This window comes from Canis aureus, chromosome 34 (genome assembly GCF_053574225.1).
Source record: "Canis aureus isolate CA01 chromosome 34, VMU_Caureus_v.1.0, whole genome shotgun sequence".
Taxonomy (NCBI): domain Eukaryota; kingdom Metazoa; phylum Chordata; class Mammalia; order Carnivora; family Canidae; genus Canis; species Canis aureus.
The window spans coordinates 5,163,066-5,179,780 of record NC_135644.1 but is presented as its reverse complement, the minus strand read 5'-3'; the positions used below and the strand labels follow the sequence as shown (position 1 = coordinate 5,179,780).

The following is a 16,715-nucleotide window of genomic DNA, read 5'->3' as shown; positions in this document are numbered from 1 at the left end:
TCCTTTGTGAAACACTGACATTCTAAGATTTTACATCACTGTAAATAATCTGTTATGAAAAATATTTTTGTTCCTTTCATCAGATTTTCCTTCAGATGTTTCAGAGTTACAGCACATGTAAGTTCAGGAGAACTTAATGCCACTGGGCTGTCAGAGATTTGCTGGGATTTTTAGTGGCAATTAAGCCAAATGCAGGGTCCCATAAAATATAATTTTTAATGTATTTTTTATTCAATGATAATAGTGATTAAATTAGTCTATTCGAGTCTCTGGGAATACAACTATTAATGTGTTTTTATATTAGTATTAATTTTATTTTATTTTTGATGATTTTTCAAATAGATATTCAGTTTTCATTTATTGTTTTAAACATCTAATTGAAACCCATTTTTTCACACAATTTTTTTATTTTGATCACAGCACCCATAAATTTATTAAGATGTATATGGAAACTTATTCTATCAAAAATATTGTAAGATTGTAACCTTCTCTTATAGCAAAGTTGTCTTCTATTGTTACCCCCTATACCAGAATAAATAGACCAAGGATTTAAAAATTATTAAATAATATTTACAAGGCTCTTAAAACAGGAAATAGAGGCTAGCACACTATAAAATTGAAACCTTTTACAGTTACAAGATTGTTTAATGCAATTAAAAGAATGTGAATGGTAATAAACATTCATCTTTTTCACATCCCTAAAGAATTTAGTTTCACAGACATATATACAAAAATATAATTTTCTTTACTTGCCTGAAACTCCATTTCTATTTTGAACATCTATCTCATCAGGATGAAAAACCTTAATCTTAGCTAATTAGAGCTCCCAATTTTTATTTTTCTAGGGCTCTAAATCCTGGGTGTTTACAGACTGCCAGAGGATGGGGTAGGGCACATTTGGACCTTAACTGATAGGATTCTGTTAGACATTCAGTAGGATGTTTATCATCCCATCCAGTTATCGGCCTCACATGACACTCTGAAACAATCTTCATTCCTGCCTGGGTTCAGGTCCAGAAGTTCTCTCCACTGCCTTTATATTAATCCCAGTGGTTTTGACTTCAGGGCTGCTATAACAAAAATACCGTAGACTAGGTGGCTTATAAACTACAAACATTTATTTCTCACAGTTCTGGAAGCTGAAAGCCTGAGATCAGAATGCCAGCATGGTCAAGTTCTGGTGAGGCCCCCTTCCACATTATAGATTGCTCACTTTGCACTGGATCCTCATGAGGCAGAAGGAACCTCACATGCTGAGTCATCTCTGGGGCTCTTTTATAAAGGCCTGGCCCCACTTATAAGGGCTCCACCCTTATGACTTAGTGAGCGATCAACGGCCCCACCTCCAAATGTCATCTTTATGTGGAATAAGTCTCAACGTATAAATTGGGAGAAGGAGATATGAACATTCAGTTGATAGCACTTAGGGACCCAGGAATCGTCTCTATAGGGCTCTCTGTTCTTTCTGCCCCAGTGCACCAAGCAGTCATGTCCTCTCTGAAGTTTTGCCACATTGGAAAACTCTAAGTGTGAAAATTGAAGATTCTATCTCAGACGTAGGGGTACACATCCCCCTCTCATTGACCAAACACCCCCAGCTCCATCACTCCTGGGAGAATATTTGGCTATCTCCACTTGAAACTTCCACCCTTCATCTTGTTTTGAAAGTAGAAGAATCTCTTCTTTTTCTATCAGATGTTTTTGCTTCAGAGAGCACCTAATGTAATCTCCACTGTATGGCTGTTCCTTTTGAAACACAATAGCCGGAGACCCCAATCTTTTACACTCCAACCTACAAACCACTCTCCTCAGGGGAAATATCAGGAGGAAACATCAATTTTTAAAAAAATAGCATTGTCATTTTCTAAACCCTTCAAGTATTTTCAACCATTTAAGACGACTTTTCTTTCAATCTTTGATTGTCGTTTTACAGATAATCCATTGTTTCTCCCTTCCTTTGAGTGTGTTGTGAGGCTTTTAGATCTCCAACAAGAATTTTAAAAGTTTTATTTTTATGTGAATACAGTAAAATGTTTGTTGTTTTTTCCAACATTTTAAAATTCTGGAGGATTTCAAAGTATTTAATTCTAGGTAAATAAGTTCAGGATGGTAGACAAGAAAAGTATAGCAGTACATCCTGAAAAAAATGAGGTTTGTGATTTAGTGTGAAAATTACAAGATGTGAATTACAGTTCCATGCATATTCTTTTGGTTTGCTAATTTATAACACATTTACTTAATAATGGAAATAGCCTCAGGAGAGTATTGCATATTTTCAAGACCTTGGAGGATGAGATTTGAAAATCTAATTAATGGTTCAGTTTATAAACCATTAAATATTACAGAATGGTTAACCCATTTCCAGATATATAAATGTTCTATCTTAGGCAAGAATTAAGGGGTAGTATATTTTGAATACTTTTATTTTTAAAAGGAACTGATGAGGGGTGGAGAGGAGAATAATTAGTATAAGATAGAACTACAATTTAAAATTAGAAAGCAAGTGATTATTTTGAAAGCTGCTTCTACCACTGTTGGTTCTCAATCCTAACTGCATATTAGAAACACCTGAGAGAGATTTTTTTAAGTGCCTATGTTTTATATCCATTTGTAGAGATTCTGATTCAACTGATCTCAAGTGAGACATTTTTTTAAAAAACCATTCAAGATGACTTAAAATGGGCAGCCAGGACTGAGCACCACTGTTCTATATTATTAAGTCAGAGACAGCTGAACACGAGAAGGAAAACTATACAGTGATAGTTTCCCAAATGAATAAAATTAAACTATCCTGAACCTAGTTGTTACAAGACTTGCAGTAATCCACAATGTAAGAAAAAACAAATGTTCCTTATATAGGGCAACTCTGGCATTATCTATATGCTTGAATTGATATCCATAAAAAGTTCTGGGGTCTGAGAAGAAGAAGGAGGAGGAGATGTGAGTATGTAGGCATGTGCATGCACTGAGCTGAGAATCTAGTGAGAGGAAGACATGAGGATGGAGGTGACAGCACAGTGACCATATTCCTGTCCAACCCAATGTTATGGTATCAGATACTATATGGAAAGACATGTTTGGGAGCATCCCATACATAAGTTGCCTCCTACAGTTCCAGCTTGCTGTTGTCCTGTCCTTGGATACACTCCTGTATGTCCCTGAGTGACAACTTTTTCTCATTTGGAGCATTAAGTAACAAAGAGCCGTAGCTTTTACCTATTTCATCTATTCAGTGTCAGTTTTTCCTGTTCTGAGATTTAAAAAAAAAAGCAAAAAAAACAAAATACAAAAAAAACGAAAGAACAGAACTCTTTAAATCTGTTATAGACTGAACATTTGTGTTTCCAGAAAAATTCATATGTTAAAGCACTAACCTTCAAAGCAACCATCTGAGGAGATGGGGCCTCTGGGAGGTAATTACTTTTACATGAGGTCATGAGGGTAGATCCTCCATGATGGGATTCATGCCCTTATGAGAAGGGAAAGAGACATCAGATCTCCCTCTCTTCACCATAAAGGGATACAGCAAGAAGGCACATGTTAGCAAGCCGGGAGGAGGGTCCTCCCCAGAACCCAATCATACTGGTACCCTGATCTCAGACTTCCAGCCTCCAGAACCATGAGAAGTAAACTTTTGTTGTTTAACCCATCCAGTCGATGGTATTATGGCAACTGGGGCTTAGACAAAATCTTAGAAATACCATGAAATGAAGGCAAAGTGAAGTAGCTCTGTGGGAGTACATGTTCTGATGCTCTGACTTGAGGGAAGTACAGAGATTGGAGAATTGAGTAGTTAACTTGACTCTCTTTTACTATTCCTTCCAAAATATGTTACCTCCTCTGGACTTTTAACAGGTCAGATTGAGTTTAAGGCACCTGCCTAAATGTGGGAACACCACCATGAAAAGAGATCTCAGTTATAGGGAGCAGAATTTAGATGACCCCAATTTACAGTGGGTTTGAGAAATAACTCTTGGCTGGCCGATTGGCTGGAGACAGGGCCATCTCACCAGTTCTAGGAGGGCTGAGTCTTCCAGCTTTCATCTGAAAACACTTAACAGAAAAACATGAAAATGTGAGACCAGCTTACATTGCTTTTAACCTACCAATACCACACAATATCATAAACCCAAGATATAATTTTGAAGGGCCCAGGGCTAAAAGTCAAGCCATCATGTATTTCTAGCTCAAAAAGAAAAAAAGAAAGAAAGAAAAGAAACCCAAGCATTTATGTTTACTAATAAAAACATTCTTCCTCATGTTCAGAAACATGTGCCACAGTGCTGGCATCAGTTGTTACTTATGTGTGAGACAAGCCAAAGGGAAGACAGGGAATTAGGAAGACTTATTGAGGATAGAATTCAAGCAATGACTGAGATCGGAGACAAAGACAGAAAGAAAAATTACCTCTTAAAATGGTAGATAGTAATACTGACAAAGCATGAATAGGGGATCTAATCTTGCTCACCTGATGCTCGCCATTGCCTTTTGAAATCTGTAGGGTAGGTATCCTCATCGGGAAGACATGTAAGGTGACTGAAAATTAGACTCCAGCTTGAAGCTTTATTTGATATGTTGTCTCTGATTTCTGGGAAAAAAGCAAACTTCAACAGCAGATAGCTTCAGGTCACTATGAAACAGAAAATGTAAATGAATTCCTGGCATTCTGGTTAAGGCTTTTTATTGATGAAAACTAGAATAACACCATGAAATTCAATTTCAGAAGAACTTTAGAGAAAAGCTTTGAGATCTACAAAATATTTAACAGAAATAAGGATGCTTGAACTTTTTTTAAAACCTAAGAATAGAAATATAATGCTATCTATAATTTTTTAACGGTAGGGATTTAGGCTGTTCCTTTTGAAAATTCTAATAATTTCAAAGACCTCTTAAATATATTAAACTAATTTTAGAGCTTGTAATATTAATCCTTGTGCTGATGTGGAAAAATCATGATAGAGGTCATTCTGGAGGATGCTATAGATATCATATACAAATTTAGCAGCAACCTGTAGATCTCATAAGAAAAATGTGTTCTAATATACAGGAGACTTGGAGCCAAGAAATGGCCAAAGAGTGAATCACCTTCATTTTGAAAATTATAATCTCTTTCAAGCAAATCAAGTCACTTTCAGTACATTTGAAATTGCTTTAAGAGATAGTTCATTTAAATTGCTTTTCAAGTTTGATTAGCATGTATTTTATCTAAGGAAAAACATTGTTCATACACAATATCATAATTACCTCTATTTGCCATGCTTAGCTAAAAGATTTTCCAGACATCTGCATCTGATAATTAAAAATTAATTCTAATTTTTCTTTTTTCTTTTTTAAAGATTTTATTTATTTATTAATGAGAGACAAAGAGAGAGAGTGTGTGAAAAAGCGCAGCAGAGACACAGGCAGAGGGAGAAGCAGGCTCCATGCAAGGAGCCTGACGTGGGACTCAATCCCGCGCCTCCAGGATCAGGCCCTGGCCTTAAGGTGGCACTAATCCGCTGAGCCACCCAGAGGCTGCCCTCAAATTTTTCATATATTATTTCACCTTAATAGTGCTTCTTTCTACAAAAAAAAGAAAAATATACTTTAGGAAAAAAAAAAACAACCTTAGAGAGTTTGCATTAGTTACCTAGAAATGAAATCCCAGTGCCCTAGAACCATTGAATGACTTCAGAGGAATTTGTACTTATAAAAGAATCTTATTTATTGTTGCCTAGCCTAAACCTGATTATTGTTATTCCTAATTTGCATTAAGAAAATAGAAGGATGGGAGGCAAGCAGTGGCTCTCAGCAAGCAATATCTGAGAGGAAGGAGGCAACCCATTGGGCTCTAAGGGCCTCCAGCAGGAAGCTAAAGAGAGCTTTCCCAAGGAGAAAATGCCTTCAAGTAATTTTCATCGAATCTAAGATATTCCATCTTTTATATTGACATGTGTCTCCTAATTAATAGTGCTAGAAAAACCTAGTTTAACTAGGATTCTATTTTCTTTCATTATGGTGCACAAAACAGGGGGCCTCTGACAACTGAGGGCACAACAGAATGGATGAAATATGGAAGAAAACAACAGGACATATTCTTCATGAAGAACCCAAAGAAGTAGCATGGTACGACATATCCTATTAATGGTCTGTGAATAACCTAAGGGAATGCACAATACTAGTGGACATGGCAGTCATTTTTTTTAAATGTCTTTCTTGTAAAAAATTATTTCATATACATGCATAGTTACATAGAGTATTAATAGTTTCTCTTTTCTATTATTTTGGTCTTTTTGAATTATTATTTCTTTTCATTGTTTGTTTGGCTCTGTATTATGGACACACTCTAATGCTGACCCCCTCCAGTGCTCCATGTCCTTGTAATAATTCCTTCCCCTTGGGTGTTTGGTGGTACCTTACTCCTAACCAATAGAATATAGCAAAGATGATGGGATGGGATGTCACTCTTCTGGTTGCATTCTTTTCTATAAGACTCCATCTTAGCTGATTTAGCAACAGACACTCTCTTGCTGGCCTGGAAGAAGCAAACAGCCATGTTGTGAACTATCTATGGAAAAAGACATGTGACAAGGAACTGCGGGTGGGCTCCAGGACATTGGAGTGACAAGGCCCTCAGCCATATAGTCATGAAGAAATGAATACCACCGCAGTCATGTGAGCTTGGAAAAACATCATGAGCTTCAGAAGGGAATTCAGTCCTGTCAACACTTTAACTGCAGCCTTACTAGATAGATGCTTAGCAGGGGATTCAGCTGAGCAGGTCTGACCCCTGACCCACAAAAACTATGAGAAAATACATGTATATTGTTTTAAGCTTCTAAATTTGTGTTACCTTGTAACACAACCACAGAAAACTAACATGCTACCCTTCTCCTTTTTCTTTCTCCTGTCTACCCACAGCATCACTGCCACCATCACCACCTAGGTAACCTAGGTGACAAAGACTCTTACATTATAAAATTATAAGTATTTACAAACTACACATATATTTTTAGCGTGGGGAATCTTACTTCTACTTTAAAACTTGGATATTATGCAATATCAGCAGCACCTTGCTTTTCTCACTCAACAATACCTCATGGAAATCCTTCCAAGTTTCCTAATATGGTTCTATACAGTTTTTTTTTTAATGGCTACAAAATAGTCCATGGTATAAATATGCTATGATGGGCATTCACTTTGTTTCCAATTCTTTGCCACTATGAATAATGTTACAACCAATATTCTGTATACAATCTTCATGGGTGCTATTATTTCTACTGGCTAGATTCCTAAGAGAGAGACTGCTAGATCAAAGTCAACTATGCATTTGTTGCTTTTAATAGAGGGTACTACATTACTTTCCAAAAAGGATGCAACAATTTACATTTTTGTTACAGAAATCTGAAAATACACTCACCTCTCCATTCTTGGGAAGAAAGTGGTATTTTTTTCTCTTTTTAATTTTGTCCAGTCTGTTACAAGGTGTTAATTTAATCTGCTTTTGCCTGCCTATGAGGAGTTTGAATCATTGTTCTATGATTTGCCTACTTTTAGCCTTTGCATATTCTTCTCTTGGATTATTTTATTGTTCACTTGTAAGAACTCTTTGTAGATTATAGGTATTAGTATTCTGTGTTCTGCATGCAAATATATTTTCTAAATGTATTGTTTTTTCTAATTTGAAAAATAAAAGTTCTCCTCCCCCATCCTCCAGTTTATACCCCTGTTCTTCTTCTAGATTTTCTTGTAGGTGTTTGTTAGCTTGTTTTTGTCACATTTAATTTTTAATCCATCCAAAATTTGTCTATATGGCATGAGGTACTGGTACTATCTTATTTATTTCCTAATGGGTAGCCAGTTGGGCTAGCACCATATGGTGCAAAAACCATCATTTTCCCAATGAGTTAAAATACCACCTTGGCCATATGTTAAATTCTCATCCTCACCAGGATCTATTTTCAGATTTTTTATTCTTTTCCACTGGTCTGGTCTGATCCAATGCCATATTGATTTAAATACAGTAAATTACAGCATGTTCTCATCTGTAAGGCAAGTTCTCTTTCTCTAGTTCTCTTTTCAAAAATATCTTACCATCTCTTAAGCATTTATACCTTCATCAAAAATTTTAAAACACTTCATCCAACTGAAAAAAAATAGTTTGCTGGGAGTTCTAATTTTAAAAATGAGTTTCATTTTTATATTGACATTTAGAAGATTCACATTTTAATGCTATTAGTTCTTTTCATCCAAAAACGTATTCCAGCCCTTTATTTACATCTCACATTATGTTCTTTCATACAAATCTGTAGTGTTCTACATAAAGATTTGTCCAGCATCAGTTCTCTCCTTGGGACTCTCCCAGGATCCAGGGAATCACTAAAACATAGACATCATAAACTCAGCAAATTTTCTTCTTTTCTCCTTTCTCCCTCCTTTCCCTTTTCTTTTTGGTGTTTATTCATTTAATGAGAATTTGGGTCTTTACAATTGCAAAACACTTAAACATGATTAAGTACTATATATTTGGGGATTAGCTTAAACAGAAGTTAACTTAGTAAAAGCAAATTTTATGTAAAAGCTTAGTTCATAATCTCAGGGTCATGAAATTAAACCCCATGCTGGGCTCCCAGCTCAGCACCAGGTCTGCTTAAGATTCTCTCTTCTCCCTCTGCCCTTCCCACCCCTGTGCTCAAGCTCTCTCTCTCTCTCTAAGATAAATAAATAAATAAATAAATCTTAAAAAAGACACACACACATATATACATATATATATATATATATATATATAAGTTGAATTCAAGCGTGTAAGAGAAATGACATGAATTACCATTTGCTTTTGTAATTCCCATAAATAGGAAGCATTATCGATCAAATCACTGGAATCAGATATATTGATACTAAATTATGGTTGTTGCTTTCTTTTTCTCTGTTCTATGCAAATTGTAAACAACCTTCAGAGGATTTTGTTCATTCCCAGACTGAAGTATATAAGATGTGAGAGAGGGTTGACTGGGTTGTGAGGAAAAGGAAGAAAGTCTTCAGGATAACACAGAAATGCATGCACACACACAAACATGCGCACACACAATCAGGTGTATTTTTTTCCAGACAAATATTTTATCAGGCTTAAAGTCAAAGAAAAGCACAGTTGGCTTTCTTCGACTGTACCATTATTGAAAATAAAATTTTAAATTGCCAATATATTTTAACCAGACCACTTTTATCCTAGGGGCCAAGTATACAAAATCTGAGATTTTTACTATGAACTTTGCAAGATTTATCATTCACCTGAGTGAATAGAAGAATAACTTCAGGCTTAAAGCTTCCATTCTAAATATTTGACAACAAATTTAAAGATCAACATAATTATTTTTTCCCTTTTAATTTGTAATTATGCCCCTGTTGCTCTAGTTGCCTTTTTTCTCCCTCTAGTGATAGGATAGCTCTGTTAAAAAAAAAACAAAAACAAAACACACACACACACACACAAAGCAATATTCTTTTACCTCGAAAAATTATGCCTTCTTTCTTCCACACCTCTTTTGCCCAACTGGGTTGTAGACTGACTTAGTAATTTCCCAGTTTTGCAAAGTTAAATAATTTTTTCAAGTATATCTATAACTGAAAGCAAATAGAATACAACAAAAAATTGTTTATAGCCATTCAAATTTCACTTTAAAAGATTATTACTCTTATAAACACACAAGTTTACATAGGTCCCCTCAATTTTAAGTAAAAAGATCAATTTTATGATATAGAACTATCTCAAATTATGACTACTATATAGTAACAATACTGCTTTGTTTCTTTCTAAATTTCTTACTTCATTAAATAAAAGACATATTTTTTTCTCCAGAAACTAAAGAAAAAGGAAAATAATTTTATGACATCATGGTAAAATCAAACCATGCGACTTGGTAGTATTCCACTTAGACTGTATCCACTTACTTTCCAATCATGCTAGCTTACAAATAAAAATAAATGTCATGTTGGCTCCATTTGCTACAACCAAAACAACTTAAAATTAAAATGGCATGATGAATAGACTTACTCAAACGTAGTTAAGACTGAAATGTCAGTGTGATAGCAGGTCGGCATGAAATGGATAGATATTACAACATGAATAAGATTTTCGTGGCTCAGGCCAACAATATGCAATTGATTACATGGACAGTTTTGAAAATAATACCTTTATCCATGTAGTCAAGGAGATTTCCCTCACCTAATACTGGATTAAGAAGGTACACTCTGAAAAAAAAAGAAGGTACACTCTGTCCCACCCTACTCCAGCCTCATGTTTGTGCTTTACTTCCTGGACCCCCCCACCACTTCAGTTATCTATACAAAACCTAAAAACTCATTCATGGTAAAATAAAAACATCTCATGTGATGTCTAGTACTTTGCATTCGGAAAATCCTTAATATTAACATGAAAGTCTTTGTCCCTTATTAAAGGACATTATGGAGGAAAGAGGAGACTATTAACTTTGGACTTGAGTCGTGGATTTCTTCCGGAGGGAATAGGAAGAACAGGACTGCTAGATCCATGGTTTTCTCACTTTGCTCCCACTCCTATGCCATTCTGCCCTTATTGTAGTTATCTCTGAAATCTTTCTAATCTGTTTGCCTGAATATTAACAAAATATTGATTCCAGAGACACACATTTACCTATCTCAAAAACCTTAGGTCCACATGGAAGGATTAAAAAGACAGCCATTCAAGTTCAAGTTCAGTAAAAATCTTATCTGACAAGGGCACCTGGGTGGCTCAGTGGTTGAGCCTCTGCCTTTGGCTCACAGCATGACCCCAGGGTTCTGGCATCAAGTCCCACATCAGGCTCCCTGCAGGGAGCCTGCTTCTCCCTCTGCCTGTGTCTCTGCCTCTCTCTGTGTGTCTCTCGTGAATAAATAAATAAAATGTTTTAAAAAAAAATCTTATCTGACCTATCAGCATTTGTAGCTGGTCAGTTAATCAAAACCAGTTGATGTAAAGAGTGAATCACCATAAGTATTATGTATGTACTATAGACATTTTACCTGAATTTAAAATATACAAACATACATTCATTTTCCAGATTTTTCATGTAGAGCCCAAACTTCTGTAACTCTAAATCCACCACCTGGCACTCTAGTGACTAGTTTTGCATGATGTCCTGCATGAACCACACTCCTAATGCAGTCTAGGATTTCCAATTTTTATTTTTTTAATATGAAGAGAAATCTCAGAAATGCAGTCTTTCAGAATAATCTCAATAGGAAATCATTTAATATTGTATAATTATTTTCTAATGTTTTTACTGTTGCTTGCCAATACTTAACCTAACAAGATTTTGAAGTAACCTTTTTAACTGAGTCTTTCCAAAGCATTCAGTTTAGTTGTCATGGAGACATCACTTTCTTTTCACTCTCGTCAGCTTATGGGATAATTAAATAAAATTATGTTATTGTGGTTACCAAAAAAGCTGTCCTAAGTAAAATGTGGGGACAAACTCCCCGACTTAAGGTAAGTATTCGACTATCCAAGGAGGAGCAGAGCATGACTGAGCAATCCTCAGCTATCCACATTCGGCTTGCTCTGAGCATGGTTATATTTTGCAGAGGGAATGTAGAGTACAAGTATAACTGGCAAGTTAGATAAATGGAAGATAAATTGAGGTACAGAGCCTCTATTTGGGTACAGTGTGACCTCATACCAACATAACTCCAATGAAGCTTGAACCAGACATAGGAAAATCCAGTTATCCCAAAGAGTTCTCTCAGGAGACATTCTCTGCAGAAGAGATCAAAAACAGAGGATGCACTATGACCATCTCCAATATGTTCATAATACTAAGATAATAAGTATTGGAGGAAATGAAAATTACTCCAGGAACAGGGTAGATTGAAGAGCCTAAACAACTGAAACAAATCAAGCAGTAACAGAAGAGCCCTGCTTTGCTGAAAGAGGTTTTTAACTGTCACTTTTATAGCCATGAAACTAATCCTATTACCATTTTCTGTGATACTAAGAATTGCAGGTGTCACCATTATCATGTAAAATCCTCATCTCACATGGGTGATGTTTTGTGGTATTCAGAGGAGAAAAAAACAACTTTCTAATCTGAGGACTAAAAGAAAATAAAAGTCTACAAAACACTTGACGAAGTGAAATGAATTGTTTTAACAGCAGTGACATATTAGAGTGATCAAAATTCATGTAGCATATATGGATGATGATTCATCTTTAGTACACCCTTAATTACTACATTCATCATATGATTTGAACCTGTTCCAGAAATATTTAAAACAGGTGCAAAATAAAAGCATAAAATGTCACTCTATGTGAAAGTAAATGGCAGTTACAATTATTATAAGTAGCACCAAACCATGGAACTTAAAGGACATTAATAGCATAATCTAAATTTTAAAATTTAGAAGAAAAAAAATAAAATTTAGAAGAATAAATCAAATAGATACCCTTCATTCTGAAAACATGTTCTCATATTCTGATTGTTAGGAGAAGAGAAGGGGATACATAACATCTTGATTGAAAAAAAAAAAAAGACAGACTTTTTAATTTCATCACTAGTAAATTCCTTTATTCTTTTTAGAATTTTTTATCTTCTATACCATGACCAAGTGGAGTTTATCCCAGGTTTGCAACCTTCAAAAATCAATTAATGTAATCTATCACATCAACGAGAATAAAAATCATATGATCATATTAATACATGCACAAAAAAGCGCTTGACCAAATCCAACACCCATTTATGACTAAAACATACACACACACACACACACACACACACACACACAATCTCGGCAAACTAGGAATATAGTGGTAACTACAAAAGAACCTCCTTAACTTCACAAAGAACATCTACAAAAGACCTCCAGCTAACATCATACATAATTGTGAGAAACTAGAAGTTTCCCCTCTAAGGTCAGAAATAAGCCAAGAATGTCCCCTCTCACTACTCCTGCTCAACACTGTTCTGAAGTCCTAGCTAATGCAATATGACAAGAAAAGGAAATAAAATGTATACAGATTGGGAAGAAAGAAAGAAATCTATCTTTGTTCACAGAGGCATGATTGTTTGTATAGAAAATCCCAAAGAATCAAAAAAGTCACTCCTGGAATTAATAAACAATTCTAGAAAAATCACAGGATATAAGGCTAATATATAAGAGATGCATTAACACCAAACCAAGACTTTCTCATTGATGTAACTAAAATTAAAAGAGACCTGAAAAGGGTCTTCAACACAAGCTTCTCACCATGGGACTCAATGATACTTAGCACTATGTGTGTACCTGCCTTCCTAAACCAAATATCACTGAACCAACAAAATCCCAACGAAGCACATTCTCCTTTTGTACCAACTTTTCACAGAACGTGTATTTCTAGACAATTTCAATATTTCTTCATTGATTCTTAGCTCCAGCTGAGACTTTGTGGCTTCCTAGCTTCATTCTTGGTACTTCCTATGGCTTGGTAAAAGAGGCAGCTTTCAGCTTAGATGTGAAAAAGCCAAGAAAGAATGGTTTGGGATGGGAAATATGGTTGAAGTTTAAGATGGCAGAGAGAAGTTTTCACAAGAGATGGAGCTGTGGTCTTTGCTATTGCTTTCCACCTTAGTGAAAAATTCGCATTTCTGCATGATTTCAGATTGAATGAAATCATGTTGTGGGTTTTTTAAAAGAGAACTTTATATCAATGTTGCTTTTAATTCGGACTTTTAAATATATGATAGATAATTCACATGATCAAAAAATTACAGTTTGAAAGATATACAGTGAAGACTCCTTTCAAGATTATCTCCATCCACACAGTTTCCAGTTGCTTCCTTCCCAGTAACAACTGTTTTATATAATGAATACATATATTCATTTTCTCAATTTACACAAATAGTAACATACCTTACTTTTTCAGTTAACACTATTTCTTTAAAAACTTTCTAAGTCAGTACACAGAGCACTTTCTTGTCTATTTTTAACAAATGAAAAATATTCCATTGTATGGATGCACCACATGCATTTAACCAATATACCCTACAGATTTGTACATCTGTCATTTCACATCTGTAAGGAATTTCACATCTGTAAGGATTCATCCATGAAAAATAAAGTTACTGGTTCAAAAGGAAATGTATGTTTATAATTTTGACAAATGCTGTCAAATTGCCCTTTATATGAAGTTATCCATATCCCTAAGAGCAATGAATAGTAGTGCTTGTTTCCTGTTACCAATAGATAACATTATAAAGCTCAAAACTTTGCCAGTATGACAGAAGAAATAGCCCTAGAGTAGTTTTTATATCCATGTCTCTAATATTCAGTGAAGTTACTACTTTTTTATATGTTTTTAAATTATTTGTATTTTGTTAAGTGTGAGCTATCTGTTCATATTTTTTGGCTTCTTATATTTTGGATTATCAGTCTTTTGCTGAGCTCCATGAGTTTTCTGTATCATGGTGAGATTAACTCTTTGCTCGTAATAAAGGATTGCAGAATTTTTCCAAGTTTGCAATTTGTCTTTTGATTTACCATGTGGTTTTTTTTTGTCATGAAGAATTCTTTTTCTTTTTATGTTTCTAAATTTACTAATCTTTTTTATTGTAAATTCTGGATTCTGATTCCAACTTAGAAAAGCCTTCCTATTAAAAACTGAATTTTCATCTGGAATTTAAGGGCGTCCTTTTTTTTATACGTAGTTCTTGATGCATTTGAAATATATCATAGTATGTAATATAATGAATAATATGGATCCAATTTTATTTCTTCCAGAAAGCAACCTGTTGTCCCAAGACCACTTATTAAGCAATCCACTTTTACCCTCCTGTTTTGAGAGAGCCCTTTGTAACACACTAGATTTTAGTATCATTTATTTATAGCTGTTTACTTACTGATATACACATTCCTTTTTTTAAAAGATTTTATTTATTTATTTGACAGAGAGAGAGAGCACAAGCAGGAGGAGTGGCAGGCAGAGGGAGAGGGAGAAGTAGGCTCCCCACTGAGCAAGGAACCCAATATGGGTCTGGGATCATGACCTGAGCTGAAGGCTCACACAACCAACTGAGCCACCCAGGTGCCCCTTGACATATACATTGTTTGTTGAGTTATTGAGACATAAAGTGTTTTACTACCAGGAAATCTAGCTGCTACCAGTATTGCTCCTTTTGTCAGTTTTTCTCAATATTCCTGTTTGTATACTTTTTCTATATAAACATTATAATCAATTTTTCAATAGTTTAAAAACACTTGGTATTCTTATTGGATCATTTTAAATTCACATCATGAAGAATTGAAGAAATTTACATTGCTTTACTTTATAATTTATGAAGAATTGATAACTTTATGATTTTGAATTTTCCTGTCAAAACCTTGGTGTGACTTTCCATTATTTCAATTCTTCTTTTATAACCTTCAAGAGCATTCTAACGTTTTCTGAATATATGTTTTATATTTCTTGATGTGTTTATTCCTAGGTATTAAAATAATATCTGGAGTGATTTGTTCTATTATTTCATAGTTGTTTCCTGTATAATAAAAACTGTTGATTTCTACATATTAATTCTATGCCCCACCCCTTTACTGAATATTCTTTTATGTGGTAGGTTTTCAACTGATAGTATTTTTTTATACATTCATATGGTCTTCAAACAATGTTTTTATTTATTCCCTAGTAGTTTCCTGCAGGAGGGTAGATAGAAAAATATACTCGGAATTCTTTCATGTTCAAAACAGTTCATTCTAGCCTTTAATCTTAAAGAACAGTTTTGCTGGTTAGAAAATTATTGGGTCACACATTATTTGAGGATCTTGTAAGATTTGTTCCACTACCTTCTAAAGTTGAATTCTCCTGAGAAATCTGAGGTCAACCTGATTTTTCTCCCTTATATATATAACTTAACCATTTTGACTAGATATCCAAAAGATTCATTCTTTATCCATAAAGTCCCATCTGGATTACTTTCCCCTGGCACACAATGTTTTCTTTCATTATATAGATTCAAATCTTTTATTTCACCAAGATTTTCTTGAGTTATATCTTTATTCCTTGGGAGTCTAATTATGCAATGTTACATTTTTATTTGCCTCACTTCAATATTACCATCTTTCTCTAATTCTTTAGATCAGTTTTGTTATTTCTAAATTGTATGCACCTAAACCATATGTCTATTTTCCCTTGTTCCTGTTCTTTGCATTTCTGCGATGGCTTTGTTTTTCATTTCTACTTTTTCTTAAGTTCTTCTGGCCATCTTATTTTACCTTGCCATCTTCCTTACTTTTTTGTTTCTGCTTTTTTGGTTTTCCTTTAAAGAAGTGGTTGCCTTACGAAGCCTTTGTTTTCAAATTCATGGCAGAATGTTTTTTCTCAGTTTTCATCTGATCTGCATTAATGTTTTCTAAGAGTTTTGTGTGTCAATAAGTTTGAGTGACCTTTCTTCCTTTAGTCAAATAAGCATTTAAATTGATGTAATGCCAGTTCATTTTCTTTCCAGATTAATGAAGATACAATTGACATAAAATATTGTATAAATTTAAACAGGACAATATGATGTTATATGTAGTGTAAAATGTTTACCACAATAAAGTTAGTTAATACATCTTTCACCTCCCACAATTGCCATTTTGTTGCTGTTGTTCTGTTGTTGTTAATGTTGGTAGTGGTGGTGGTGGTGTTGTTATGGTGAAACATTTAAGAGCTAGTCTCGTAGCAACTTTAAAGTATACAATACAGTATCGTC

General features: G+C 34.6%; 1 long non-coding RNA gene across 5 annotated transcripts in view; it reads right to left on the bottom strand.

The window, feature by feature from the left end:
• The window catches only part of LOC144304512 (uncharacterized), a 95,558-nt gene that overhangs the window by 53,484 nt on the left and 25,359 nt on the right, over window positions 1-16,715 (bottom strand). The window contains exons 2-6 of one of the 5 annotated variants that reach the window (XR_013371463.1): window positions 9,489-9,603; window positions 4,469-4,630; window positions 4,011-4,053; window positions 3,375-3,469; window positions 393-2,137 (exon numbers count right to left, since the gene is read on the bottom strand). This is a non-coding gene — a long non-coding RNA (uncharacterized LOC144304512). Of the gene's footprint in view, window positions 1-392; window positions 2,138-3,374; window positions 4,054-4,468; window positions 4,631-9,488; window positions 9,604-16,715 lie in introns of those variants that run through there. The other 4 variants (XR_013371459.1, XR_013371461.1, XR_013371460.1 and 1 more) reach the window with 4 other exon arrangements.